Source organism: Struthio camelus, chromosome 2 (assembly GCF_040807025.1).
Source record: "Struthio camelus isolate bStrCam1 chromosome 2, bStrCam1.hap1, whole genome shotgun sequence".
NCBI lineage: Eukaryota > Metazoa > Chordata > Aves > Struthioniformes > Struthionidae > Struthio > Struthio camelus.
In genome coordinates, this window is record NC_090943.1 from 145,811,758 (window position 1) to 145,838,472 (window position 26,715).

Here is a 26,715-nt window from a genome sequence, read left to right on the forward strand (position 1 = left end):
TGTGAGGCAGGCAGGATGTATTTGGGATCAGCAGGGGCCATTGCCTCATATCCTTGCGCCCTTTTGGAAAACATTTGTTGGCTCAGCCAACCTGACCGGTGCTGAGGAAATGGTGCTAAGAATTTACTCTTTTTTTCCTCTAGCTGGATAGGCTTCCCATTTCCCTAGTTATCTCTGTCCCTTTCCAGTCTCAGTTTATATGTCCATCCGGCTCCTTCCTCTCTGAAACTCTGACGATCCTCCACGTTGGCAGCAACTTCATCACCAGCTTTCATTAGCTTTTTGTGCCACATTAAAGAAGAGCACTCCCACGCTTGGTCCCTGTGGAGCTCTGCTGTAAGCACGTGCCAGACCCCCTCAGAGCTCAGCAAGTCCTTGCACTTCCTTGGCTAGTTCCTTATCACCCTACGAGTCTTGTACTAAGCTACATCGTCTCCGTTTGAACTAAGAATTTCCGAGATGCTGCCATGTTGGATAGTTTACTGGAGTCTAGATAAATGCCATTTCTTTTGGCCAGTAAAATCCTTTTACCAAAGATAGGTATGGCTTAGTTGGACACATAGGTTTGATAAGAGCATGAGCTTGTTTCTCCATGTTTGTTATTTCCTTAAAATTTTGTTTTATGCCTTGCATGCTATATAGACCATATAAATGGGTCCATATTATGTTTTTACTATCCTTTTCTTACAGACAGCCTAAACTACCCCAGAGAAGAGCTATTTATTAAAAATCCTTGCTGCCAGATTCACTTCATTTGCTCTTTCGTTATTCTGTGATTCTGAGATACAGATCATCTGGTCCTTTGATTCAAACACATTAAACCCCTTTGAATTTTACTTCCACTTCAGGTTTGGTAATTTTTCTTAGAGTAATTCTTAGTGTAATTAGCTACCTTGTCTTTGCCTCTCTGTTCATTATCATCCTCTCTTACTGCAAACTGAGATGAAGAATTCAATTAGTTTTGGGACCATACCTAGATTACCTTTAATTTGGATGCTACTCAATATGCATAATAACTCCACTTCTTTCTCTCCTTGTTCTCATCTTTCTAGATGAACTACCTGTGTGAATTTCCTTTGCAAACTTAACACTGTTTTGGAGCAGGTCTTACTTAGCTTCTTTCCCAATTTTCAATTAATTGTTCACCATTTTTGGGGTCTAAGCAGATAATCAAATTTAACATTAATAAAGCATCAGTCTTCTGCTTGAATCTTCTTGAAGTGGATAAAATATGCAACTGCAATACTTTGCCTCGCCCTGAAAAGATGAGCACAGAGCTCTACTATCAGGCAGCATAAAGAGGAGTCCAGGGAGCAAAGCAGGGAAGCAGGAGCAATAAAAGATGGCAGCGAGCTGATACCTGTTTATTCCTTCTGAGGGTTCATAATCCTCCTGCAAAAGCTGCCTGAGAGAGCAGGCCTGCAGGAGCAGCAAGACTGGCTGGTCAGAAGCACAGGCTCTTAGGGCTGTCTACCTTTGTCCTCTCTTTGCATCTTTTAAAAAAGTTAATCCATTAGTGGCCCAGGTACTATCCTCAAACACGTGGATGACATTAACCCCTCTGGAGAAAAAAAACATGAGGATTTAATAGGCACAGCATGTGGACAATGCCACTCTTGCCATTCTGGCAAGGCAAGCATGAGCTGTGGAGGCAAGGGCTGGAGCCCACAGCGCCTTGCACGGGTGACTGGTCACCTGGCTCACCAGAGCAATGAGTCCTCTCATGGCAGGGACAGCCTCGAGTTTCCTCTGGTTTGTTTTGTTTTGCAGAGTTCGGTTGCTGGGATTTATCACAGCTGGGTGACTTGCATTATCCCACTCAGAGATAATGTGGGAAAATAGTTTTCATTTGCTAAGAGGACACTGAGGACATCTGTTGAGACTGGATAATGTCATTTCAGCAAAGAAGAGAAAGGTACTTTATGCACTGGGGCCCTTTTCTTTAAATTCAAGAATGACATGGTTTTAGTTCCTATTAAAGACAGATGAGAGCAGTTAAAGTAGAAGATACAAAAATATCTGTAATTGAATCTTACAAAATTTATGCAAAGCCATTGGCTGCTTCTAGCTTTCTTTCCTTTATTCTTGGGGTGTTTCTGCATGTTTTTGGCAGGCAGATGTTGACTCAATCTTACTTGTGCTCTGCAGCAACCAAACATTTTCTCAGTGCTGTTACCTTCTTAGGTTGTTCTTTTTTTTTGCCCTGTAAACCATGTCCATGTAGCTTTCAAACAGTTCAAACCAGGGACAGAGCAAGTTCATATCTGTCTGCAAAATACCATGCAGACCTATCCCCAGAGTAAACTGAAGTCAACAGAAAGATTTCTGTTCATTTGTGCAAGTCTACCTTTGTATTCAAGTTCATATAGGGTGTTGCATAGTTCAAAGTAAAGTTAGCATGTGCCTACCTGTTTACTGAGTGGGATCCGGTTAGAAAGTTGTCTTGTGTACAGCTTTGCTTCATGAATGAGCATGCTGAGAAAATAAGCCATAATACCAGTTATGTTTTCAGAAGGGCACCACAGAGAAACACAAAGCACCAACTGTGACCTTCATGCAGGTCTGTGGATTCAAATTCTCATGAAAATGTTTAAAACGTTTGGCTTCGTGTCCAGGTCATAACTGACTTGATGTTGTCTTCATCTCTTTGGGAAAGAGCGGGGAGAGCTGAAGAGATGATCGGAGGGGGCAGAGGAATTTGTTTTGCTGTTACCTCACTTAAGATTGATAGAGCTTTTTTATTTTTTCCTCCACCACAGATGCAGCATAGTGTTAATTCTAGCTGCTAAAATTGCTCTGTGCCTAGTTCATGACAGTGCTGTTTTTGTAGGGCCTGTAGTATGAAAGCAGCCTTCAAGCAAAGTTTGTGCAAGTTATACAGATTTACACAGCAGATATCTGCCTACTGGCCTACACATGTAAACCCTGCTGCAGATCGAGGTTAGAGGATGGGCACAGCTGCCAGTAGCCCACGGTGCTGGGCTGTGTGCGACTGGAGAGCCTAGGGAGAGTGGAGGGTGTTGGAAAAGGTAAAAATGAGAAGTGCTTTGTCTAAGCAAAGTAGCTGGCCACTATTGCAGGACTCTGTACTTGTCTGCAGCCAGTCCTCCCCTTCTGCTGGAGCAGAGCTGATGCTGAAGTCATCAGGAATTTGGTGCCTCTCAGAATGATACCCTCTCTAGCTCCTGCTCCTGTATTTAGCCAATTTATCACAAATGTATCACCACTTACCTTTTGGATATCAAAGGAAGAAAGGGGAAAAGGGCATGTTATCAAGGAAAGGAACAAGACGTCTGGTCTAAGCAAGGAAACAGATGCCAAAAATGCTTTCATTACTATCTCTTCAGCAGCTACTGACACTAGGAAACCTTTCTCTATTATCTGTTGGGAAGAAGTTAATGAAGCGTCTGCCAGAAATACTGTATAACAATGTGTACAAGAACGGCAAGTTCCTCTTCCAGAGAGTGAAACTCCAAGGACTTTTTTCCAAATAGATCTTTTTATTCTGATCCGAGCTGTGCTTGCCCAGTAATAAAAACTTAAGAAGCATGGCAAAGCCTGGCAATTTAGAGTTTACTCGTTAAAAACCAGAGAGCACAGACTAGCCGCTGGGTGCAGTCCTGGGTGATTATGAGGGAGGGGACCCAGAGATGTCATAATCAGGACTGGAAACTAAATGAAGCAGAGTCAATTGTTTATTGTGTCCAAATTCAACACAGCTGATATTTCACCCTTTGGCCAGAAAAGGGCTGGAGGGCAGGGCTGAGTTGAGGAGGAGTGTGGTGACCAGAGCATGGATGCTGAGGAGGGAGCGCGGTGACCAGAGTGTGAGCACTGAGGGACGGAGCGAGGTAACCACAGTGTGGGCGCTGAAAAGGGAGCGCGGTGACCAGATCGTGGGTGTTCAGGGGGAGCACGGTGACCACAGCGTGGGTGCTGGGGAGGGAGCGCGGTGACCACAGCGTGGGTGTTGAGGGGGAAGGTGGTGACCACAGCGTGGATGTTGAGGGGGAGCGTGGTGACCAGAGTGTGGGTGCTGAGGAGGGAGTGCGGTGACCACAGCACGGGTGCCGGGGAGGGAGCGTGGTGACCACAGCATGGGTGTTGAGGGGCAGCATGGTGACCACAGCATGGGCATTGAGGAGGGAGTGTGGTGACCACAGCATGGGCATTGAGGAGGGAGCACGGTGACTGTAGCATGGGCATCAAGAAGGGAGCGTGGTGACCACAGCATGGGTGTTGAGGAGGGAGTTGACCAGAGTATGGCCTTCGCCTCTGCCTCCCCCTGAGCCTGCAGGGTGCTTTGTGCCAGCCAGCAGGCGCATCCTGAGCCAGCAGAGGCATCCTGCCTGTCTATCATGTCCCTACCAGACCCCCGTTTTGGCACACCAGTTCAAGGGTAGCAGGTGCTGCTTTTCACTGGGCCTCGGCAACCTAAATACAGTGTCCAACATGTGGCTGCGAATGGCATTGCCTGTCGCTTTTTGTGTTTAACAGCACTCTGAGAGCTGGTGAGGGTCTGTACCAGACAGTGTAGCTCGTCCCGCTTCGCACGGACAGCCACGAGGAGCTGGGCTCTCGGGGGCTCATCCCGTGCCTTGGGTGCAAGGATGTGCAAACGCGCACCACCTGGCCTCCCGGCAGTGGGCTGTAAAACACTCTCGTCCTTTAGAGAGGCAGGTTTCCAACAGCAAAAGCTAATCTGCCTTTAAGTGCTGCAGAGTAATGGAAAGCATTGTGCCAGGATCTTGATGACTCCGAGCAGGAAGGATAACGTGACACTCTAATTTCTGAATGTGAGCAGTGAAATATCCTGTCAAAGGGCTTCTTAAAATAATTTTTAATAAAACAGGATATTCATATTCTGGCATATTTAACAGGGGTATGATATAATGTTTCCATGTGAGGGTTGAGACTGGGTGTTAAGTATTGCAAAATTAATTACTAGCAGCTCCTTAGATAAGATAAACATCACAGAAGTGGACTGCAGCAGGTCAAGCAAAGGGGGAAGAAAATGAGGGAGTAGGAGCACAGGGAGAGTTAAATAAGAAAAAAACAGAAATATTTGAAATTTGCCAAGTGTGATAAATGCTGTGGAGACTTTTTTGAATAGTTGGAAAAGTTCCTTTTTAATATAGGTGGGACTGAAATACAGATGACATAAGAGTTCCTGTTACAGATTTCTGTTCCTTTCTCTTTATTGGACAAAGATTTATTTGAGAGCAAAAGGATATTTCTATCTTGTTTCTTTGTTTTTCTGCACTTGCTATCACTGTGTACACGCTTAGTTTCCACAATGTTGTCAGGCACTCGGGCTCTCATCCAGCAAATACTTAAGCACACGTGTAATGTCCCAGCCAGCGTAAGGTTATCCATGTGCTTAGATGACTTTGGGTCAGGATCTCAATATCTGTGTTGCTCAGATATGCCTTGCACACAGCAAGGAGCAGACGTGGAAGAGCTAGACAACTAGCAAATGTTATTGTGAGACACAGAGATATTGGCAAGAGGGCTCAGGGGCTAATTCACTACCTGAAATATTATTTGGATCTGGGAAAAAATAATTGGCAAATCTGTTATTCTCCAAAAAGTATTGCTTTGGGGCACTTGAAGCAATCTGTAAAGTTATTCACATTTACTAAAATGAGTCAGATTAGCTTAAACAGTGCAAATAGCAGAGGTTGGTGAGCACTGCTGGCTTGGGGAGGGAAGGATGGGCTGTGCTCCCTGGCCGCACAGCCCCCAGGGCGGAGGGAGAGCAATGGGCAGGTGATGGTGACCTCTCCTGCCCACACAGCTCCTCACTGAAGTGCAGCTCCAAATGAAGACCTTTGTTTTCATGTATCCTTGGCTTTTTTAAAAAAATGCCCCAAATTCTGTCTTTGATCCAAAGTAATTTTTTTTCCTGTCCATATCGCCAAGTAATCAATGCTTGTTTAATCCAAATTATTTTTCCCTGGTTTATTTCAGTTTGGCCACCCGAAGAGAAAAAAAGAAGGCGTGCACAGCTCAAGCGCATCAATTAACTGAAGGCATCCACATTCAGCTACAAGATAATTCTGGCTGGTCCCTTAGGAGGTACTGATTGTGGTTACTAGATGAAGGGAATTTTTAAAGCTAATAGTATTTCATTTTTTTATCTGCTCTCTTAAGTTTTTGACCTTGTCTCCTGGTGCCAGCAAGGTGAGATTCATATAAGGGTGCTTTCATCTCGCACAACTGCTACTATCCAGAGGCCAAATCTGTGATATGATGGCCAGCCTCAGCTCTTATCACTCCCCCTGCCTGCACAGGTTGGAGGTCATTCCCCACAGGTGACTGTGATGAGGCCACCCTGTTGGGGGAGAGGTTTAGCCATGTAGATACCAGCTGCACTGTGACACCAAGTCTCTGTGTCAGAGAATGGGCCCTGGCTCCTTATAGCTACCAGATGCAGTCGTGGAAGATCTGCAAGGTGGCAGAAAGTGGGTTTCATGTTACCTGTGTCTCAGGATGCTTTTCCTGTGTAACCAATGACAGTGCAGATGAGGGGGAGAAACCTGCCCTGCATTGCAAGGGAAATGTGGAAAAAGAGGAAGGGAGGGGGGCAGACATGGACTTCAGCACAGTGGGAGAGGCAGAGGAGCAGGAGGGCAGGCAGGGGCCTGCCACTGGAGTGAGGAGGGGCAGCCAGGGGTGAGCAGCCACCAGCTGCCACCTGTGGGGTTGCCAGGAGCAGAGCTGGGGAAGGTTTGGCAAGCGATGGTGGAGAGCTGGCAGATGTGCTCATCAGTGGGGATGAGCGATGTCGCCTATAGAGGAGATGCTGCTGGTGGGTTTTCCTCCCTGTAGGAGAGGACACGTGGTCCTATTTGGGCCCTTGGGACTTGCGCTCCTTCCCCAAGCCACAGGAAGTTCTTACTTTCTCCACCTCTGCATCTCCCCATATTTCCCCTTGTCAGGTAGTAAAAAAGCCATGAGCCAAGCTGCCTAAACACAAAAGACTTGGTTTTAAAGCATGTAAAATTTTTTAAAGATCAGGTGAGAGGCTGTTGCATAGATTTCAGTATGTTTCCCTCTGTCCAAATAAATCATTTTAGTCAGGTCTAAAGGCAAATGGTGGCATCATTTAAGCTCAAGTGCCAGAAAAGTTATTTTAGATCAAGTGATCCTTTCTATGATATATTACAAAAAGACAGCTGGTGCTGCAAGAGCCCTCCACTGTTCCTCAGTGCCAGAGGTCCTCATAAAGGGATGGACACCCACTCCTGATGCTCGTATCCTCCTAGCGCTCGGATTTGGTGGTTCTTCTCACTGCTAGAAAGAGCAGTGGTGAGGAAAATCTCAAAAGCAGCACTGCAAGTTATTGCGTATGAAGCCAGACTTACCGATCCCCAAAGTGGAATCATTAACATTCCCTGAGAACAGGAATTGATGGCACTGAAGGGCTATGACAAAAAATTGTAGAGCATTGGGTTTTCTTATAGTGCTGCATTCATGGGAAACCATCTTCCACCTGATTTGACTTGAACAATAATGCTTTCACTGGGCCACCTTCAGTGAATGGGGCAGAGTGAACCACTTTTGTTTATTGTTTTTATTTCAAAAATCCCTTTGCTTGTAATGCCATGTCAGCTGCTAGAAAACTAAAATGTCTTTTCCTGTCGATTTTTATCCACACTGTTTTTCTATGAGAGCAAAAGTCAACACGACAACATTTTACTGAGCCCTGTTTCTATCTCTTTTTTATCTGTATTACTGATGCCAATGGAAACATAAGCTACTCTTTCAAATAGCAAGCTGCAGAGACCAACAAAATACATTTTTTTAAACATATTACATTAAAATAATGCCTACTTGGAGGTTTTTCCTTTTGTTTTTAAAAGTGTCAAAAAGTCATGGATATTTGAAAGAAGATTTCAAGATGAAGCACTTTTTAAAATGTTGTTTTAGTAAAATAAAAGTCAAGAGTGGATTCTCAGCTGCTTAAATTGATATAACTTCTTTCTGAGTGCAAGGCTGTTTTGGTGATTGACATTAGGGAAGGTCTAGTCTTTCGTGGGTTCAAAGGTCAGCCCATATAGTATTTCTGTTCCGTGTGTGTGTCTTCTACTTTATGGTCAAACAAAGGTTATCTATTGTTAGCACTGTAGAGCCAAAACAAGTATGGGAGGAAAAGCTGGATTCTGTTCTTCTTTGTAGTGTTATGTATGTGTGTAAATTATTACATATGTCCAGATACACGTTGTTTTAGTGGTGAATGCCTGGGGACCTTTATAACACGCATGTATTATATCCTTTATAACTCACATGACAGGAGTGTTTGTATATTATAGATACGTACGTTATGTGTATATTATTACATATAGCATATATTACTGCACTCAGGGAAGCACTGGTAGATGGTCCACTGTGCTGAGGGTAAGGGAGTCACTGCCCGGGCACCCTGCGGGCACCGCCATCATGCTCGGCCTGGGGCAGGGAGGAGGAAGGGCGTCCCTATGTGGGACAGAGATGATGACCAGATTGCCTTCCCTGCCGCCAACGGCGAGGCAAGCTTTCTCCTGCCTCGGTGCCGAGCCCTGCTGCCTGCTGGCCTCCCTGTGTGCTTCTGTGGAAGGACTGCATCCTCACAGTCTTGGTTCAAGACCAGGTGAGCTTAGCTCAGGGGGCTGAGCTGTCTCTCAGGAGGGCTGGTTACTCCTGGCCTGGCATTTTTAAACCCATTTGAGCAGAATGTGCAAGACCTCCACTTTCTGCCAGGGACTCATTTGAGCTTTTTCTGTGCACTCATCGATGCAATTTCTGATCCCTTGGATACCGGGGTGAGCCCTGACTTCTGACTGATGCGTTTGTTTCCCTTTCAATGTATTTGGCTGCCTAACCTTTTAACCCGCGCAGTGAGTCGTGTCATGACAACTTTCTTTCCTCGTCCCCACACATGGCAATTATTACTGTCCTCCAAATCCTAAGGAGAAAGTTTACTTTCTGAGGGGAAGTCAAACCCGTGACGGTACAGAGAGAAGGCATCTCAATAATGAGATGATGAGCGTGAATCTTAAGATTGTGCTCCCAGGCTCATGAAACTGGCTTGTTTCTCAGTAGACTTCTGCCTTTAAATATCCTTTATCTATTTTTCCACTCAGTGCCTGTGTCTCATTGCTTAGCATTCACTTGGTTGATTGACGCTAAGAAAGAGACAGATTTGGCACTGGGGGTTTTATCATGGAAAAGTTAAACTAAGTCAGGGAATTTGTATTTTTCTACCACTTTTTGCAGGGTTTTTGGCCCTCTGAGGGATGATTACTGTTTCCATTCCTGTGTCTGTTTGCGTGGTGTGAACTTCTACTTTGTCCCAATTCCTGAAAATGTTTGTGAATTACAAGAAATTGCTGTGGTGATTTCAGTCAGAAAATTTCTCTGTGGAGAAATCATCTTCCCGTCATCCTCTGCAGGGAGGCATGACAGGATCTCAGCTGAGTCCTGGAAAATGGAAACTGTACATTTCAGGCTGCCGTTATTTTATGCGTTGCAGAGCTTTGGCCTATTTTTTTCACTTAGTCTTGCAACTGACTGAAAACTAAAACTTTCGCAACACATAATCAGCATGTCCTTATAAACACCATTCATATTTAAGGAACTCCACGGGGCTTTTGCCCTGCAGCAGAAATACCCCCTAAAGAAGAGTGAAAGGGTTGTTTTTATGCTAGAAAAAACAAGTACTCTGAGCACGAGTGTGTTCATAGATGTGGAAAATTGGGCTTACGTGGGACTCAAGTGAGGCTGGGTCCACTCACAGCCACCTCCATGGAGCTGCTGGGAGGATCCTGCACAGTCTCCTTCTCCAGCCTGCCCCACTTGGCATAAAAAATAAACAGGAGGCTGGGGCCGGTGGTAGGCGCCCACCACACACCACGGTGGCGCTGCGTGGCCCCGTGGGGCCGACTATCTTGGGAAGGCGGCCATGGTGCAAGCAGCCCTCATCAGGGAGGAAGGCTGCGGTGACGGGAGCATCTATTCGTGTAGTTGATTGGTTGAAGTTTGGGATGGTTGTGGGAATCCCACCCCAAATTTCTACTAAAGTCTTTATTTGTGTTTACCAAAATCTTCCTCCTCTGGCCAAAGCCAAGGGTTAATAAAAACAAGCAACTATTATGATTTAATTATGTTGATAAAACTGCTAATATTTTTAGAATATTATTAAAACGTAATTGAAATGCCTTTTGATCATTAGAATGTATTCGGTATATCGTCTGGCTTTGTGAAAAAGTCTTAAAAAAAATTAAAAATTTTAAAATAATCTTGCGTGTGCACACATTTTTGACAGACTAATAATTAGAAAGTAGTGTACTACGCAGTATTGGAGGGCTCTCTTTTTAAATTGTAATCCCAAACTTTCTGTTGTACAAACATTACCAGTAAATGAAAAAAATACGTCTGTATGTTATGGTACAATTTCACTGGCAGGTGTTGACATGAAATTTCAGCCTTCTACAGTGGATTAATACGTGTGATTATATGTAACACATGTAGCATATGGTGGTTTTGTTAATTCATCATACTTGATCTATTAAACTCTCACAGGCTTTCCAGCTAATTGTGAATATTTTCTTTTTAAGGCATAAATGTTAGACAGTTTGGACTGCTTTATTCTATTGCACGAACTCTTTGAACCCTCTTCACTGTTTTGCTAATTAGGTACAACTGATAGGGTGAGGGAAAGAAGTGCACGGATGAGAGATGCCGGCTCCATGGGTTGCTGCACGTACCGCGTGTTGGTGTTGGTTTCACACCGCGTTTCACTCACTCTGTCCATCCATCTATCCATCCATCACACATTTTTTTAAAAAGCATTTTCCAGTTATTTGGGGGCTGAACGACGTTATCTAGGGGCTAGATCACAACAGTGAATATCTGAGACGCTCGCAGTCTTTAACACCTTAACTTTCCCTGCATCTGGCAGGGAAATCCCGCTATCCCCGCTCTAAAAGCGGGGCAGTGAGCTGAGGGTGCCGCCCACGTCCACCGAGGTCTTTACCCTCCCAACACTTACTGCCTCTGGGAAACCCCAGCGCGCTGGGAGCGTTTGAAAGGTGTTTTAGAGGCTAGGCCGGAGAGAAAGCCACACGCCTCGCTATGTGCTACGCAACCCGACGTTTGCTGGGGCTGCTGTGCTAGCGAGCAGGGCGCTGTGGTTTCCCCGCGCGCCTGCTGCTCCCGCCCTGCCAGCAGGGTGAAGGGGAGGGCAGCCGCCTCTCCACAGGCCCTTCGCAGGCTGCCCGCTCCGGCCGCCCCCCGGGCCTGGCCCCGGCCTGCCGCCACTTCGGCAGGCGCCGGGAGCCTTTCCTCAGCACCCGGCAGCGCCCTTCCCTGAGCTCTCTTGTCTTTTCCTTCTGATTTCTAACATTTTCTGCTTTGTCTATTGTGAAGGGGCCAAAACCAACTTCAGCTGAGGGTCTTCCAGTGTTTAGGTTGCAGATCCCATGCTGCTTTATATCCCGTTCCATTTTTAACACAGACATCTGCTGCGTTTGATTGCTAGTATTTTTGTATCCTGTGCACTGGTCAGTAATCCTCATTTATTCAGACGATTTTCCTGTTGCCGACACTTTCCTTACTGCTTCCCACAGGTGAAAGTCTCTCCCTCCCTCCTTCCCCTCTCACATCCTGCCCCCTTGTGCATATGCTACAGCGCGCTCGCAAGGCATCGTGCAGGGAGGGGGAAAAAAAGGAAATTTGGGGAGAGGAGTGGATTTCAGCTAGAATGACAAGAAAATCCGAGGCAGGTGTCGTGTCTCTGCCGTCGGGACGAGGCTCTGGAAGCGAGTCGGCGCTAGCTGGCCGGGGGCGCCGCCGCGAAGCCCCCTGCCCGCGACTCGTTGCTCGGGGCAGCGCGAGCCGCTCGGGAGGAGGAGAGCGGGGAGGGTCGGCTGGCCGAGGCGTTCGGGCGCGAGGCGCGAGGCGCGAGCGCGGCTGGGGACCTGCAGCTGTTGCCGCTGCGGCTCGCTCGGCGCTGGTTAGCCGCGCAGCCCAGCGTAGCGTGCCGTGGGGCTGCTATTTGCTTGCAGCGCTCGGTTTCAGCAAGAAGCTTCTGCTGCCGTAGGCGAAATCTGGGCAGAGATGCTGACAATCAAGCACAAGTTTTTGTCGCTGTGAATAAAACCTCAGCTGTGGGCAATTTGGAAAGATCCTAATTTTAGGCAGGCTGTGCAGCGCCCGGCTGCGCGTTGTCGAGGTACCTCTGCGTGCACGGAGGGCCAGCGTTTCTGGGAGATGCAGCGTTTGCTTGGGTGAACCAGGCGTAAAAGGGGAATTTTTTTTTTTTTTTTTGCTTGAGGTTGGGGATGCGAGAGGAAGAGGGAGGGAGGGAAGCGCATTCTCTTAAAAGGACACGGTTAAAACAGCCGTGGCGTGAAGATGGTACAAACTCCCCGTTAGAGCCAACTTAGCTGAGTTCTTGGTGTTTGGGTTGTCAGGGAGCCCATGATGGTTCAAATGTGCACACAGTATGACAGATGACCTATTGAAATAATTTCAGAGCAGTGCTGCGGTTGCTAGGACAACCAATGCTCTCTTGGCTTTCATCTGGCCATGTGACAGCGACTTTGACGTCAGCTGGAGGCAGAGCCTGTGGTTTCGGCCGCGCAGCCAAAGGCTTGTGAGAACCTAGTGGATGCTGGATTTATCCCTGCTGCTGCTGCTGTTGCTGCTGCTGTTTCTCAGGGGCTGCCAGAGCATGGACTATTAAAAACTTGCATTTCTGCCGTGTGAGGTAACCATTTGCTTTATGTTCTCGTCAGGTATTTTTGATTTTTTTCTTAAAAAAAAAAAAAAGGAAAGGATGAAAATGAAGCTTATTGTGATTGATAGTTTTTTCACTTGTTTGTTTTGGCTGGAAGTTTGCCTTGATGAACAAGCCTGGCACTATCAGATAAATGCAAAGCAGCTTCCAGTTACTAATTCTGTGCGCAGACTGCAAAGCAGAGTTAAATTTAGATTAATGATCCATGAAAGGAGAATAAAATGATATTGTTCTTGTTTGACACTTTAGGAATATAAATGAACATGAGCAACTTAGGCTAATCTATATTGGAGTTAAAAGAAACCATGTTTAGGTATTCTGTTGATTTGGGCATCTGTACAGCTTTAGACTTCTGTTGGAACTTGAATTTTTTTAATGCCTTCTAGTTCAGATGTTTTTATACCCAATGTTTTTAATGAACAGAAAGCCAGCAGTAGATACAGATAGGAACAGCTTGCTATCAAACTCCAAAAGTTTGAGTCTTTAAATCATCTTTGTTCACACGTGCTCCCTGCACCCACAGCACTCGTACGCTGTTAGGGCTTTCTGCCCTTGTCTTGGGGCATGTGGCACTCTTGACTGTATAATGTTTACAGAGGAAAGGATCAACAGCTTCCTGAAAAATTATCTGAAATATGCCAAGAGACCAACACTGCTGTAACATACACTCTTACCCTTTTTCTCACACACACACACACACACACACAAAACTTTCTTTTTCTGTTATGCGGTGAGAGCGGTTAGATTAGCTAAAAAAAGAACTGCGGCATGGACAGCATCATGGTAATTGAAAAATAAAATGCTATTTGGATCTCTTCTGGAAAAGAGGAGGGAATTTGGTTCTGTTTTTATATTACACTTATTGCGAGGAGGTTGTTATCGAGGAGATTCCAGAGTTCCTGAAGTTTGTTGCCACTGCCTGAGTTTGTTTGTATGTGAACACAGATACTCGTTTTAAGAACGGATTACAGATGAAATTTCATGTGCATTATTTCCTGGAAAAGTATGTTAGAGCATTCTTATCATCTTAGATTATATACTCCTATTCCCTGTTCCCTTACTCCCAAAGTGCAAAGGGTTTGCTGATAGTGGTGATGATTTTCTAAAACAGCTGCCACTCTGAAACAATCATGAAGCGACACAAAAATTTAAAATACAGTGCAAGAAAAGACAAAAGAATTATGTAAAAATTATTCTAATGTGGTTAAAGCCACAGAGGTTAAAACTGAGAGCACTTCTGTAAAGAAAGTTGTGGTTTAATGCTCTAGATTTCACTGCCTTTGGCATTCTTAATAGACCAACAATGATAAATTTATTTAAAGCCTCTCAACCTTTATTCATGTTATTTAATCTGTTCTTTCCAGTTTAACTCTTATGTCAAAAATATCAAAGTTTTGGACACTGAAATATTTTAAATCTTGTGTATTAAATTTTTCACCTGATGGCAATGTATCAGTGGATCGGATACACATACATATGTGTGTGTGTGTGTGTGTGTGTGTGTGTGTATTTATATATGTGTGTGTATATATATATAAAATAATATCCTAACAACTCCACAATGATGATGATTAATACCTCGTTCTCAGCGTCGTGCAAGAACAAAGCTATTAGCCCTTTTTTAGGTTGCATGAACTACCAGTCCTAGTGCTGCTGGCGCTGTCCTTACTCTGAGGAGCAGGTTGGACAGTCTTGGGAATAGCTGCTCAGCAGGCTGGGTGAGGAGTTTGTATTTGGGGTGACTGCAGTCCGTGAGGTCTCACCTGCACGTGAGCCCCTGCCGAGTCTGGACAGCGCGGCGGTGGCGGTGGCGAAGGGAAGTGGCAGACGCAGCCCTGCGCGCTCGAGGCTCTAGCGTTGGGCCAGGGCCCGCAAGTGGTCGGTACCTGGGGAGCAGTGACAGCTTTGAGTTGAGTGGGAGCTTTCCAGCGAAAAATGTTATTCACCTTCACATTAGTAGGATTTGGCTCCATTGTACAGATACCGCTACCTACTAGGTGTGACTTGACTTTACTTATCAGCATAGCAGTGATGTTCAGGGAGGGCTGGGGCTCCAGCTCATTCATTTAGGCTTGAATACAGCATCCTGTAGAATTTGATGCCTTGAAAACACCTGCTAGGTAAAAAAATAACTGATATCGCTTTTGCTCAAGAGCTATTCATTAGAAATATTTTAAAAATGGATTCCTCGTCTCTAGTTTAAATGGATACATTTTTCTTTAGCAGTATTGAACAAGTCGTGATAAAGGCATTCACTTGACCTGAGAGAGGATGAATACCTGCTTCCCACTGTACCAGGAGGGTCCCCGCAGCATGGCCACAGGGGAAGCTGTTGAGTGCCACATAGGTTGCACAGAGATGTGTCCTGCTTGGTGGAATGACAAGCTCTGTCACCTCTTGTTGGTGATGGGAGGTTTGGGGGCCCCTTTGAGCACTGTAGGGGTAGATGGTTGCAACACAGCCAGTGAGGCGGCTCGTGACAGTAATCTCCAAAGTGTGGAAAAGGCACGAGTCGCTCATCAGAGAAAGTGAAGGAAATGGGGTGTGAGAGAGGTCCCAGGGCCCCGTGCCTCTTCCCTGTGATTTTGTGCTCTCGTTTTGGTTGGTTAGCTGTGCATGGTATCAAACCCTTTTGACACGTGCTTGAATTTTACCTTAGAAGCATGTGAAATTCCCAGGACAATATAATGTTAAGTCTCTTCCCTGTGATGGGTTTCAGCTGCCATGAGAAAGGAACAAACACAAGCTTTAAATTCCTGCCTCCTTCCTGCCACTGAAGAGCAGGAAGGTGATTGCAGTCCACCCCTCATCTTCTGTCCAAGGCTATACCTTTAGACTGTAAACTGACTTGCACTTGAAATTTTCTAAAATCAAGAGAAAAAAAAAAGACCATGCACACACACTTAGTGACACTCCACCTTCCTCTGCAGCTACCAGATTGACCCTCATAACTCTCATCAGCCTTAATATGATTTGCAAATGCCACCCCCTGGCATGCACATGAGGAGGAGTCAAGCTCTTCCTCTAGCTTTGTCTCTTTATCCACAAAGAAGGGTGAACAGATCAGTAATTCCTGAAGTATAACAGCGCTTCACCTCAGGAGAGCTTGGCTAAAAACAGAATTGAAATCTCCTTGCATCACTTCTCATACAACTGGATTCAGCCAGTGACATTAAAAACAAATTCAAATTGTTGATGCCTCTAGCCTAGTAATAATAACACACTCGGGCCTTTAGTGTCCTCTACCTTGATCTGCTTGAGTCGATGGGCAATGACAATCTAAATTTAGGCTAGAAGTGTAACAAAAACCTGAATAAATCTTGCAACACAGAGCACTTCAGCTCTTTCTAGCTCTTTTCACACAGAATGATATTTCAGCTGTACTTTTAAAGGTCCTACCCACTACTCAAGGTGATAATGAGGGTGATAAAACCCCCCTATGGGGGGACTGACAAACAGTGGGAACTCATGCAGCAGTACTGAGATTCGGGCTCTTGAATTACATATTGCAGAAGTTAGTTTTAATCCCACTAAAAATCATCACATTGTGCTAATTTAATGTCCTGCATCAACATTAGCAACAACTGGTTTAAGTGGTAACTGAGCAACAGTAGAGATTTGGCATTTTAATCAACAGTTGCTTTTTCAATTAAAAGCAGATGCCATGGATATGGTACTCTGAATGCAAACTAAAAGTTGACCTCATTGTTGGTTCCAAGCTAAAGTACAAAAATCCTAACTCTGGAATGTTTTTGGTAGCCATAGTTTAGAAATAATGTTCTGTGGTGAGCCAAACGCCAGGGAGACAGTTATAGTCAGATAACAGTTTAAAAAAATAGGATATATTTTGGCTGTACTTTTACTGCTGTTAAATTTATCTTCTTAAATAGCAGGGAGTATGAGCTGAGGTTTGAGAACAGTAATTTTGTAATTATTTTACATGGATCAAATTATTCTGTCATCAAATTTGCATTTCAGACAGCATTACAGTATGAAAATATAATTAGAAACTGTAATTCAGGAATTGCTGAATGTGATATTTCCCAGAGGGAGCACCGTGAAGAAGCTGCCCTTATTACAACTTTAGCAAATGTTGAAATCCTATAGGTGGAAAATGTGAATGTAGGGTTGTAAAGTTGCTTTCCATTCTGTGGTCTCAACACTGTTGACTTTCTGCCGAACTTCATTTTTTTCTAAGATTCATTTCTACAAAAACATCTAATCATTAAAAGCTGAAGTGCTCAGATCCTGTTCTGTTGAATTTCAGTCTGGCTGTGCTGATAGTTGCTGAATTGCTTTCAGCCACAAACTGACACTGAGATAATGTAAGGATCTGATTTACACCTACAAAAGCCAAGAAGCTTGTAGTTTGGGCTGAAACACTGTTTTTAATTTGCCCAATCCCTGGAATTCCCAGAAATATCTGCTCTCATTGGAAAGAGCAAAGGATGAGGTCTCTGAGTTAGCTCTGTTTCTTTTCTTTTGTTAATTCAAGACTTTTGCCGTACATGTTCACAGTGCTGTGCAAGGTTTTAGCTGCATAAATCTCACTGATGTCAGTCCTTAAGGTTTTTTTTATTGTTATTATGATCTTTGTCTTTTACAGAGGTACTAGCTGGAAATGAGCACATGCTTTCTTTTGAGTTGCGCTCGGGTTGATAGATCCCCCCTGATTTCATCTGAAACGCACAATCCTTTGGAGATCCTCATCCATCCCCAGTTTTTCCCATTACCTTGTCAGGGTTTTGGGCAACCCAGTATGAGGGAGCAGAGCTAGCGAAGCACAAAGGGAAACGGATGATGGGGAGGAAGCAAGAGCTGAGTGTGGGGCCATATTCAGTACCTCCAGCTCCCCGGACGTCCCTCACAGTTCGGCGGACAGCGATTCCCACTGCTCCTTCAAAGGAAATAAAAACAGCAGGGCTGCAGTAGGAGATGTACAGATGTGTCCTTGTGGACCTAGGGCTGTATCAGTAAATGTGCTGGCTTGCAACATGGGAGATGATTCCTAGTGCCTGAGGGACACTGTTGCCCCACAGCGTGCTCTGAGGAGCTAGACTCTTCTCCTGCACCTGACTATGTGCAGCCAGGGAGCAGGGGAGGGTGCTTGCATTTCAGTAATGCACATCCTGCAACCCTGGCCTGTTGCTTGCACTGTGAGCGGAGGGCAGGAGCCACATAGCACCATCACAGGTGACATGAGAAAGCATGTTTGTTAGGGGGCACGTAATGCGGCACATTCGTTCCCTACGGGTGAGCGGCTGCGTCTGGAGGAGCCCCGCGTGAGGGCAGGAGCCTATTCGCAGGCTGGACAGAAGCTGCTTCTGAGCAGCTCAGCAATTTTGCAGATGTGCATAGAGACTGCAGGGGAGCAGGAGTCAGTATTTCAGCTCGCTGTGTCTGTGTGTGGAAGCAGGTGCACACGAGGGTTAGAAAGGCTTTGAGACAGGTTTATACCTGCCACATTTGTTGCAAAGCTTCTTAGCAGCGTGCTGAATTTCACTGTCAAGGGGATAGAGGCTTGGGAGCGGGCCAGAATCAGGCTGGCCCCGCGGCTGTGGGAGGATGGTCCAAGCGGGACAAGGCAGAGCCGGTGCGGGAGTGAGGAAAGGAGAGCCTGGGAATGACTCAAGGAGCAGCTTATAACAGGAAAAGGCTGGGGACAGGCTTGCAACTTCTTGGCTCTTCTGCAGTAACTGCTCCTGCACTGCTGCAGGGACAGGGGCATTTGCCCCAAGCAGGGACTTCTGATAGCATTACCTAGTGTCTCGAGGAGTCTCTGGTACTGGCCTGCCAGATCGCACATAAAACAGCTGCCTGAAGGGTTCAGGAAAGCAAAATGCCTCTTAAGCTAATATTGACATTTTGTCTTTCAGCTGTCATCTGATTTAAAAGGGGCTAAAAGAATTGCTTTTGCTTCTGGAGGCTGTGTTTAAAATAGGGCTGGACAAACACCGCCTGATCACCCTTTGCGCAGTAAATGCTACTAGAGAACAAAGATTTTGCCTTTAGAGTTTCAAGCTTGTTCTCATATTATGAAAGAGATGAGGTTTTGGAAGGTTCCAAGAATCTGTGCACAGAGGTTTTATTAGACAAGCACAACAGGCAATTTACAGGCTTGCTCTCCAAAGGAGACAAGTTAAAGCAGAAGCATGTCAAAGGCAGCTCCTTTCCTCGCAGAATTGCTTGCTCCCAGTGCGGGCGCATTCGCTGATTATGCCTCACATGGCTTTTCTGTGTCTCTTCCAGGATGACAAAAACACAGTGGATCCCGCTCATTTGAAGTGTCTAACTTAAGCTGAATAATACTTGAAGGGACTTCAGCTACGAAACAGTTCAGCCCTGAGAACTTTTAACTCTAAAGAAAATATTCTGCTCATGTTGTGCGAATATTCCTAATGGCAAATCCAAGATGCCAGGGGAAAATGAACACAAAGCAGGCGATTATTTCCACAACTCCTATATGCTTCCTATCACAATACTATTCTTTTGTGCAGAGTGGCAGCGTGATTGCAGAGCCCTCTAACTTCACCATTTTAGTAAGCACAGGTCCAATTAGAGCAATTATATCTTAGCAGAAACACTGTCTGTTGTCTTCCGAACCTATCTATCAAGTGTCCTATTCATAGCTGTCTATCTTGTGTGGGTGTTTTTTATATAAAATCATTCTGACCCTACTAATGCAGTCACATCTGAAGGATAGCCTACTTTTTTGTAGACGTATTCCACAGGCGGTGTGAACAAGAAGACTCCAAAATTGTGGTTGGCCAAGGATATATCTTTCAGTATAACTACAGCCTCCTCTTGCTTGAACATTATTGCTAAATTTACACAGCGCTTTGCATTCACTTATTTCACTGCTAAAAATTTAAAAACATTATTGGAATTTGCAGTTCTTCCTTGCCACATTGGAAAATTTCCTTAACCGAAATCCCCAACGCGAGTATCAGGACATGTAATGTTCAATGGCACATGATGTTGAACCACTTACAATTCTGAAATCCTTGTGGGATTCTTCAGTTACTGAGTTATGCAAGAGTCACTAGTTAGTGGGCAGTTTTGCAGAAAGTCCTTCGAAATTTTGCTCTGTGGCTGCTGTAAGAGCCCTACTGAAGGTGTATAGTCACCCCTGGAGGGTAAGGAGGTCTGACTTGTCTCAGCTAAGGTAAAAAGTGAGAAGCAGATCTAAGTGAAAGAGAGAAGTGCTGTGACTTGGAAAGGTCAGAGGCAGTGGAAAGAGGAACTGTTCCATTTCTGAACAAAACATAGATTTTTCTTTCCTCATACTTCTCCTGAAATGGAAAATCTGTGGAACAGGGTTTTTGCACATGTTTGGAGCTTTCTTCCTAAAATAAAACAAACTCTTTTCTGAAAATTTAGAAATGATATTGAATGTGACCGTGCAGCTCGCATCCCTGCTGCTACATGGCAATGCATGGGGCATCCCAGCAGATGTAGACAGAGCAAGGTTAAAGCAGAGGGGTAAATGTTTAGGAACTGAAAATACAAGAGCTCAGAGCTAAGTCGTTCTTCCTCCAGCATCATCATGGCAGCAGTTCCACCACATTTATCTGTTTCCTATTTTATCTCTGTTTTCCTAGGTTTTAGTCTAGGCAGGAAAGCGGCTGCTCCCTTTTGTCAGGATAACCTGCAGAGCAGCCTGCCGCCATAGCCCATGCATCACCTGTCTTTTCCTTCCGCGAAGGATCCCGTAGGCAGGAGAGCCATGCCAGCATGTATCAGAGCTGCAAAAAGACCTTGCAGACATGTGGTCATACTGATGGCAAGGATAGATAAGAGCTGATGAAACAGCAGTAGAACATGGTCCACAACAGCTCCTCAGTGGGCTTCATGAATTTATTTAAAGATAAGTATACAATGGCAAATACTTACCTAGGTTTGCAGTGTTGGAGGATTCTCTGCAAACCAGAGGCTGTGAGTTGGTATGCAGGGTTACAGCCCCTCCACTCGTTATGTCCACATAACACTTGTGATACCCCAATTTAAAAAATATGGCTGTTTTAAACATGACAGAAGGTGATGGAAGAGCTAGTAGTGTAACTAGTTGCTTGATTTTTGTTCTGCTTTTCATTAAACTTCAGGACCTTGCAGAAGCCTCCATCTCACTTAATATGTAGTGTTTGATTAAAAATTGAACAGTAGTTTGCTACCTGTTCACTGTGGTGTTGCTCCCGTACCAGGAACCTGTAGTAAAACTGCACCTTCAGTGCCTGACACTCTGGCCGTGCTTGAGGACGGCTTTCCAGTGCGAGGCACAGGGGGAGAGAAAACTTGATGTATGTGCAGGGTGGTGGGGCAGCAGGTGGGAGAGAAGGGGTTAAACAAGTCATGATTAACAGTTTGAAGCATTTTCTAAAATAGCAGCTTTTCTTTTGTTTGCTAAATTCCCCGTGCTTTTACAGTGCTGTTCCAATTATTTATTTCTTTCCCAAAATAACATTTTTAACCAAAGGAATGGCTTGAACTCTGAGAGGAGGGGACTTCGTAGCCAAAACCGGACAGCTGCATGCTCTCCTGTGTCTGTGTCAAGATAATTCTGAGCTGTCATTGGATGTTAATGGAAGATTATAAGGCAGGTGGTAGTTCCCAGTTTTTAAGGCAATTTTGACTCCTCAGCCATTGAGCCTGGAATTCGTTTCTGACAGCCTTCAGCGGTGCTTCTCAGGAGTAAACTTCAGTTTTGCACTTGCAGCTGCTATTGCAGAGAAGCGTTTATTATTCTTTCTTCAAACGGGAAGCTTGAGCATGTCCAAATGGCTTCCAGCTACAAAAGGGGTGCGTTGCTGGCTGACGTGGTGGGGAGGTGCCCTGGAAGGTGGCATACCCCTACCTCTGTACAGTGGCTTTGCAGATGGACCTGACCAGAAGCATTTCTTGCTGGTGGATGTTCCTTTCAGGAGCACGGAGGGCAACCATGTGGGAAAATAAGATGGAGGGGCTATTGCCCCGGTGCCGGCGAAGCAGGCGGATACCGCCAAGCTGCTGTCACTGGAACGCAGCTCCAGCCCTCAGGGTCCCTCTGGCGTCCTGTCTTTGAAAGCTGACCCGGGGAAGCAGCTGTTTCAGAGGGGCTCCCAGCAGCACAGTGCCAGGGCTGGCTGGTGACACCATCCTCTCACTGCCTCGTCTGCCGCATTGAGGCACTCGGACAAGTTAGCTCGTGCTCCAGGACTGGATGCCAGTGGTCTGCCCATGGGGGTACAGAGAAGGGGGGAAAGGAAGCCCCCAGAGGACCTAAAAATCACAGGCTCGTGGCAGTGGCATGCTGTTGCCACATCCTCATGGTCTGCCTTCGCCTTGGCCTTCCAGTTGTGGAAGTGTTGCATGGGAGGTGAAGACCTTTCCATCCTCATTCCCCTCATTGGAGACAAGCTCCACACGCTCCACACATTCTGCCCAGGTTGAAGTGCAGGAGAGGAGCTGCCCCATGCTGCGCACTGAGACACATTTGTGCATGCAGGAGCCCGTAGCTCTGTCCTGCCAGAGCAAGCAGTGTCCCCCTCTCCGTGGAAAGTCTCCAGCATCAGAGCGAGACGCACCACAGGAGAAGGTGACTAGACCCAGATGAGTCATGCACCGCTCAGGCAGATCGTGTTGCTGCTAAATATGAGGGCACTGGGAGGCTGGACCAGGCAAGCCACACTCCTGCTCCTACACACTTAGCTCTCCTGGGCTTGCTGGCCCCATTGCTGGAAGCTGCCCAGCCCTGAAACATGCTCAGAGTACCAGGAAGTTCATTACAGAACTCGAGACCTCTTGTAATGCACCCTTCCAACCTGGTTTGCTCAGAAAGACTTGGGGTCTAGTTCATAACCTGACCCTTTTCCCCATGGGTAATAGCTTGTTTCCCCCAGTCTTGACACTTCTTATTTTTTCATTAATATTAGGGGCAAAAGCATGTTCAAGTGTATGATAAATTATCTGGTTTTCTTGAGACAATGGCCGTGACGATATGCATGACCCTGTCAATTTTTTTTTGACAGTCCCTGTCACAATTTTGTTCCCGACTGTCATATCCTCCCAGGGAGTGCCCAAACGCAGTTTAGGGCTTTGCCTGTGCAACTGGATCAGCCCCAGGAGGCAGTTTGCACATGGCCACGCTTCAAAATTTAATTGAATGGATGAGAATATTTCCAAGCAAGTTGTCCCCGGTTCTGGGGAAGGCATCCAGATGCATTTACTTCCTAGGCATAGGTGATGTGTTATCACCCTGGCACATGTATCTAGACAGAAATCCTTGGAAAAACCCTTAGAAACAGAAAGGCAGCTTCTCTGAAACCCAGGGCTCAGGAGAGCTCTTGTTGCAGCCACCAGCAGGAAACCAGCCTGCTGAAGCATGACAAAAAGGCTGGCAGTTCAAGTGTATTCGGACAAAGCAGTGGTTTTTTAATAGGACTAAATGAAGGAAGTGAGGAAGATGGCTAAAAGGAAGGATGAAGAAAAAACACCATTTAGTCTATAGAGAAACAGGTTCCTTAGTCACCTGTTTAAAGGGACATTACCATGTACTCTGCTGGCCCCAGTCTACAAAGTGGTTTCTTTTTCAGCATATGTGTTTGATGCTGACTTGATGCTACTGCTTGGTGCAAATACTTCATGCAGCTTGATTCAGTTTTAAAGCTTTTCTAGTTTACAATGCACTTATTTTAAAGATGTGAAAACTGCAGAGATGGATATTCATTATTAGCCTCCCTTCTGCTCCACGGTTTATCCAGAATTAGTAAATTGTTATCATCTGTATTAACCTTCTCAATTATAGGTTGACATGATCCACTTTTCTAATGCTTATTATGCTTAATATGTGTTTTTTAAACCTTCCCTTGCCTGAAGTGCACGCTGTGTGCTACTTAATAACATTGCAGCTTACAGAGTGCCACAGCCCAGCACAAAGCATTAAGTCTGCCATACAGTGCTTTAAGGTATTTTGTACTTCACTTTGCAGGAGGGAGGTGATGTCTAGCTGCTCTCTTCATAAAACTTCAGTGTTGAAAGATGCAGAAAACAAAGGAGATTTTTGGGTGCAGTTTGCTGCCAGTGCTTCTGTTTCTCTGCCTTTATGATTTTGATCTTGGAACATAATGTCAGTGGGGTTTCGAGGGAGCCAGGGGAGCGTTTACCTGTTTCCTTGCCCTGGGCTTCTCAAGAGAGTTGATTGTTTTTATTACTTCCCCTGTTTGACATGGAGCATTTTTCACTTTCCTCAGATATCCCAGTCAAATCTGCCTGCTCCCAACTCGCTGCCCACTCCTCTGCTCGGGGCAGCAGGCTCCTTTCCCCAGGGCAGCACCGGCTGCCCAGCCGGTACAGCGAGACGAGGCTCAGACCCGGCTGCACGCTGGAAATGCAACTGGTTTTTCAGATGCTGAGATGCTGAACAGAGGCAGGCTACGTCAGTCGGCAGCACGCAAAATCTGTCGTGCTGGGACTCTTCAGGCTGGGTCCTTGTTTTAACCCTTCCACTGACTCACTTGTGGCCTTAGGCCAATCACCCAGTGTCCGAAGCCATCCTGGTCAGATGAAGACCATGATGATGATGTCTTACCAGGTCAGTTCATGGAGGCCATTACCTAGGGCTCTTTGGTATTACTTATAGCTTTACATCAAAGCTCTGTAAAACACAGGTTCTTGGCTGGGATATATTTTGAATGGTGGGGGTTGTTGAAGCAGGATCCCGAATCATGGCATGAAACTGAAAAATTTTCCCCCTTTCAAGTGCAAACAGCAGTTGCTGTGCTCTATTTTGCTCCAAATAGTACGGGGGATTTGGGGAGACTAGCATTAAGACATTTTTCAGAATCACTGAATATGCTTTAATCCTTATTAGCCTTGAGCAATTGTCTCCCAAAGAACTCGCAGAAGGATAGGTATAATTAAAGATTTATCCTGTAGAGCCTACCATGCATTTTTAGCTACACAACTGCTCTCTCTAGTGAAAGTGAAATGTCTTTCTAAAATAAAGAGAAAGAATAGGAAATATTTCTTTAACAACAAAACTGAAAACAAGTTTTTCCTCCGAGCATCGTCAGATAAAAACAAAAACTTTCTTAAGACTTCTAGTTGCACTAAACATCTGGCTTTAATGCACAGTTCCTTGACTCTGTTCATTTTTTAACCAAAATGTGCTCCTATTTTAAAGCTCAGTTGTTTCACTTGGTAGTAAAAGCCTATTCAGCTGTCTGTGTGTCTCAGCAGTGTTTGTAGTCATTGTTCCATATCTCTTGCATTTTGCTCCAATCTTTCCACACAACAGTCAGTGTTGTCCAGATTGCCACTGCTCAGCCGGACATAACTCACTATTCCTTACTAATTAAAGTTGGTTATCTAATTTTGCTGGTGGTCAGTTTTGTACAAGATTTCACCGTGTACTAAATTTGTGCATGCAAACAATACAGTGACAGGCTTTTCTCTCAGTCATTTCTGAAATCTCCCACTCCACCAGTTGCACAGCTTAAAAATTGCTGCCTTTTAGGTGTCTGGCACAAGTGGAAATGGCACAGTTGTGTGACATGCTCATTACTTAGGCCATTAGCCTTGAGAAGTGCTGGATAATTGGATGGTTTGCCACATCTGTTTAAGCAAATTATTTCTAAAACTCCTCCTCCCTCAATCAATAAAAGACTGTAAAATTGCTTAAACATATTAAGAAAAATGCGATTTACTCTAGGAATCTTTATTGTATTTAATTATAAGCCACTGAATCTAATATCTGAAAGAGTTCACTTCAATTGTAAGTGCACAAGAGGAAGATCTACAGTACGCTTCCACTAAACAACTTTCAGCAACATATACCTTCTTCATCAAACGCAGTTATATAAACTAAGTAGGTTTGGTGTTTCTAATTGGAACACTCGTTACATATATTACATGCCCTCTGAGAGAAATTGGCATTAGATTAATTTGTTAGGTATTGTGGTATCTGTTCTCGGCTATTTTTTTTCCTGCCCTGAGGAAATTCATGCAATAGCCAAAACGTGAGCAGAGAGTTCAGATGTTGATCTCCCTGTCTCATCCTGAACCAGTTTCATTTCATTAGCTGATGCCTTCTGTACGCTCATCAGATAGCAGGTTTTCTCTTCTTTTGCTGTGCAGCATGTGCAGGTCTAGTTTTCATTTTACAGAAACAAAGTGAAGTCTCTTGATATCATTCACTAGTATTTTGTATTTTTTTTTGCTATTTCAAATCCAGGGCTGCCAATTTCAGGGGGTGAAAATGGAAAACTCCGCGCAAAGCTATGTCCTAGAGCGACAGCTCCCCTCCAGCTGTGTTCTTCCCCATTATGTAGACAGATGACAACTTTCATACAGGCTAACTTCTTAACTATTTGCACATAAGCACCTGTCAGCTAAAAAGCTGAAACAAATATCTCCTGTACCCTGCCGCATCCAAAGTATCTGTGTTATTTGCTACAGGGGCAGCCCTGCTTGAAGTTGTTATTTACAGTATTTGAAATATCTAAAGAATGAGAAGACAAATTAAGGGGGGAATATTAGGTTATTTTATTGACATGTTTGTCATGCTGCTAATTACTACTTATTTATTACAACTGTCGACAAAGTATTTCTCAGTCATGAATATCTGAGGGTTAGCTTTTGTCTTTGGAGGGATGGAGGGTGCTGAAGGCTAGTGAGGAAAGAAGGTGGCCCAGCAGCAGACCAAAGCATGCTGTGGTTAGAGCACAGATGAGGGAATGCAATTAGGCAGAGCCAGCACACCACGGCTGCAGGAGATGAGGAGGCCCATGCTCTCAGGGCACTGTGAGATGATAAGCAGAGGGGTACCTCCATGTTCATCCTGATGGGGCTTGTGCGGGGAGCACGGGTTGAGATGCCTCGTAGCTGTCACAACTGAGATGGTCCTGGGCATGCCCTGGAGCAGAAGGGCAAGCATTAGGAGACTTAAAGTGGCAACGGCC

General features: G+C 45.2%; 1 protein-coding gene across 6 annotated transcripts in view; it reads left to right on the top strand.

The window, feature by feature from the left end:
• Window positions 1–26,715, top strand: part of NCALD (neurocalcin delta) — a 247,899-nt gene that overhangs the window by 170,384 nt on the left and 50,800 nt on the right. For 3 of the 6 annotated variants that reach the window (XM_068932899.1, XM_068932897.1, XM_068932898.1), the window contains one exon: window positions 5,971–6,078. The exons of 1 other annotated variant lie outside the window; for it this stretch is intronic. The gene's annotated coding sequence lies outside the window, so the exon portion shown is untranslated. Of the gene's footprint in view, window positions 1–5,970; window positions 6,079–12,582; window positions 12,780–26,715 lie in introns of those variants that run through there. 2 more of the 6 variants (XM_009682352.2, XM_068932895.1) reach the window with 2 other exon arrangements.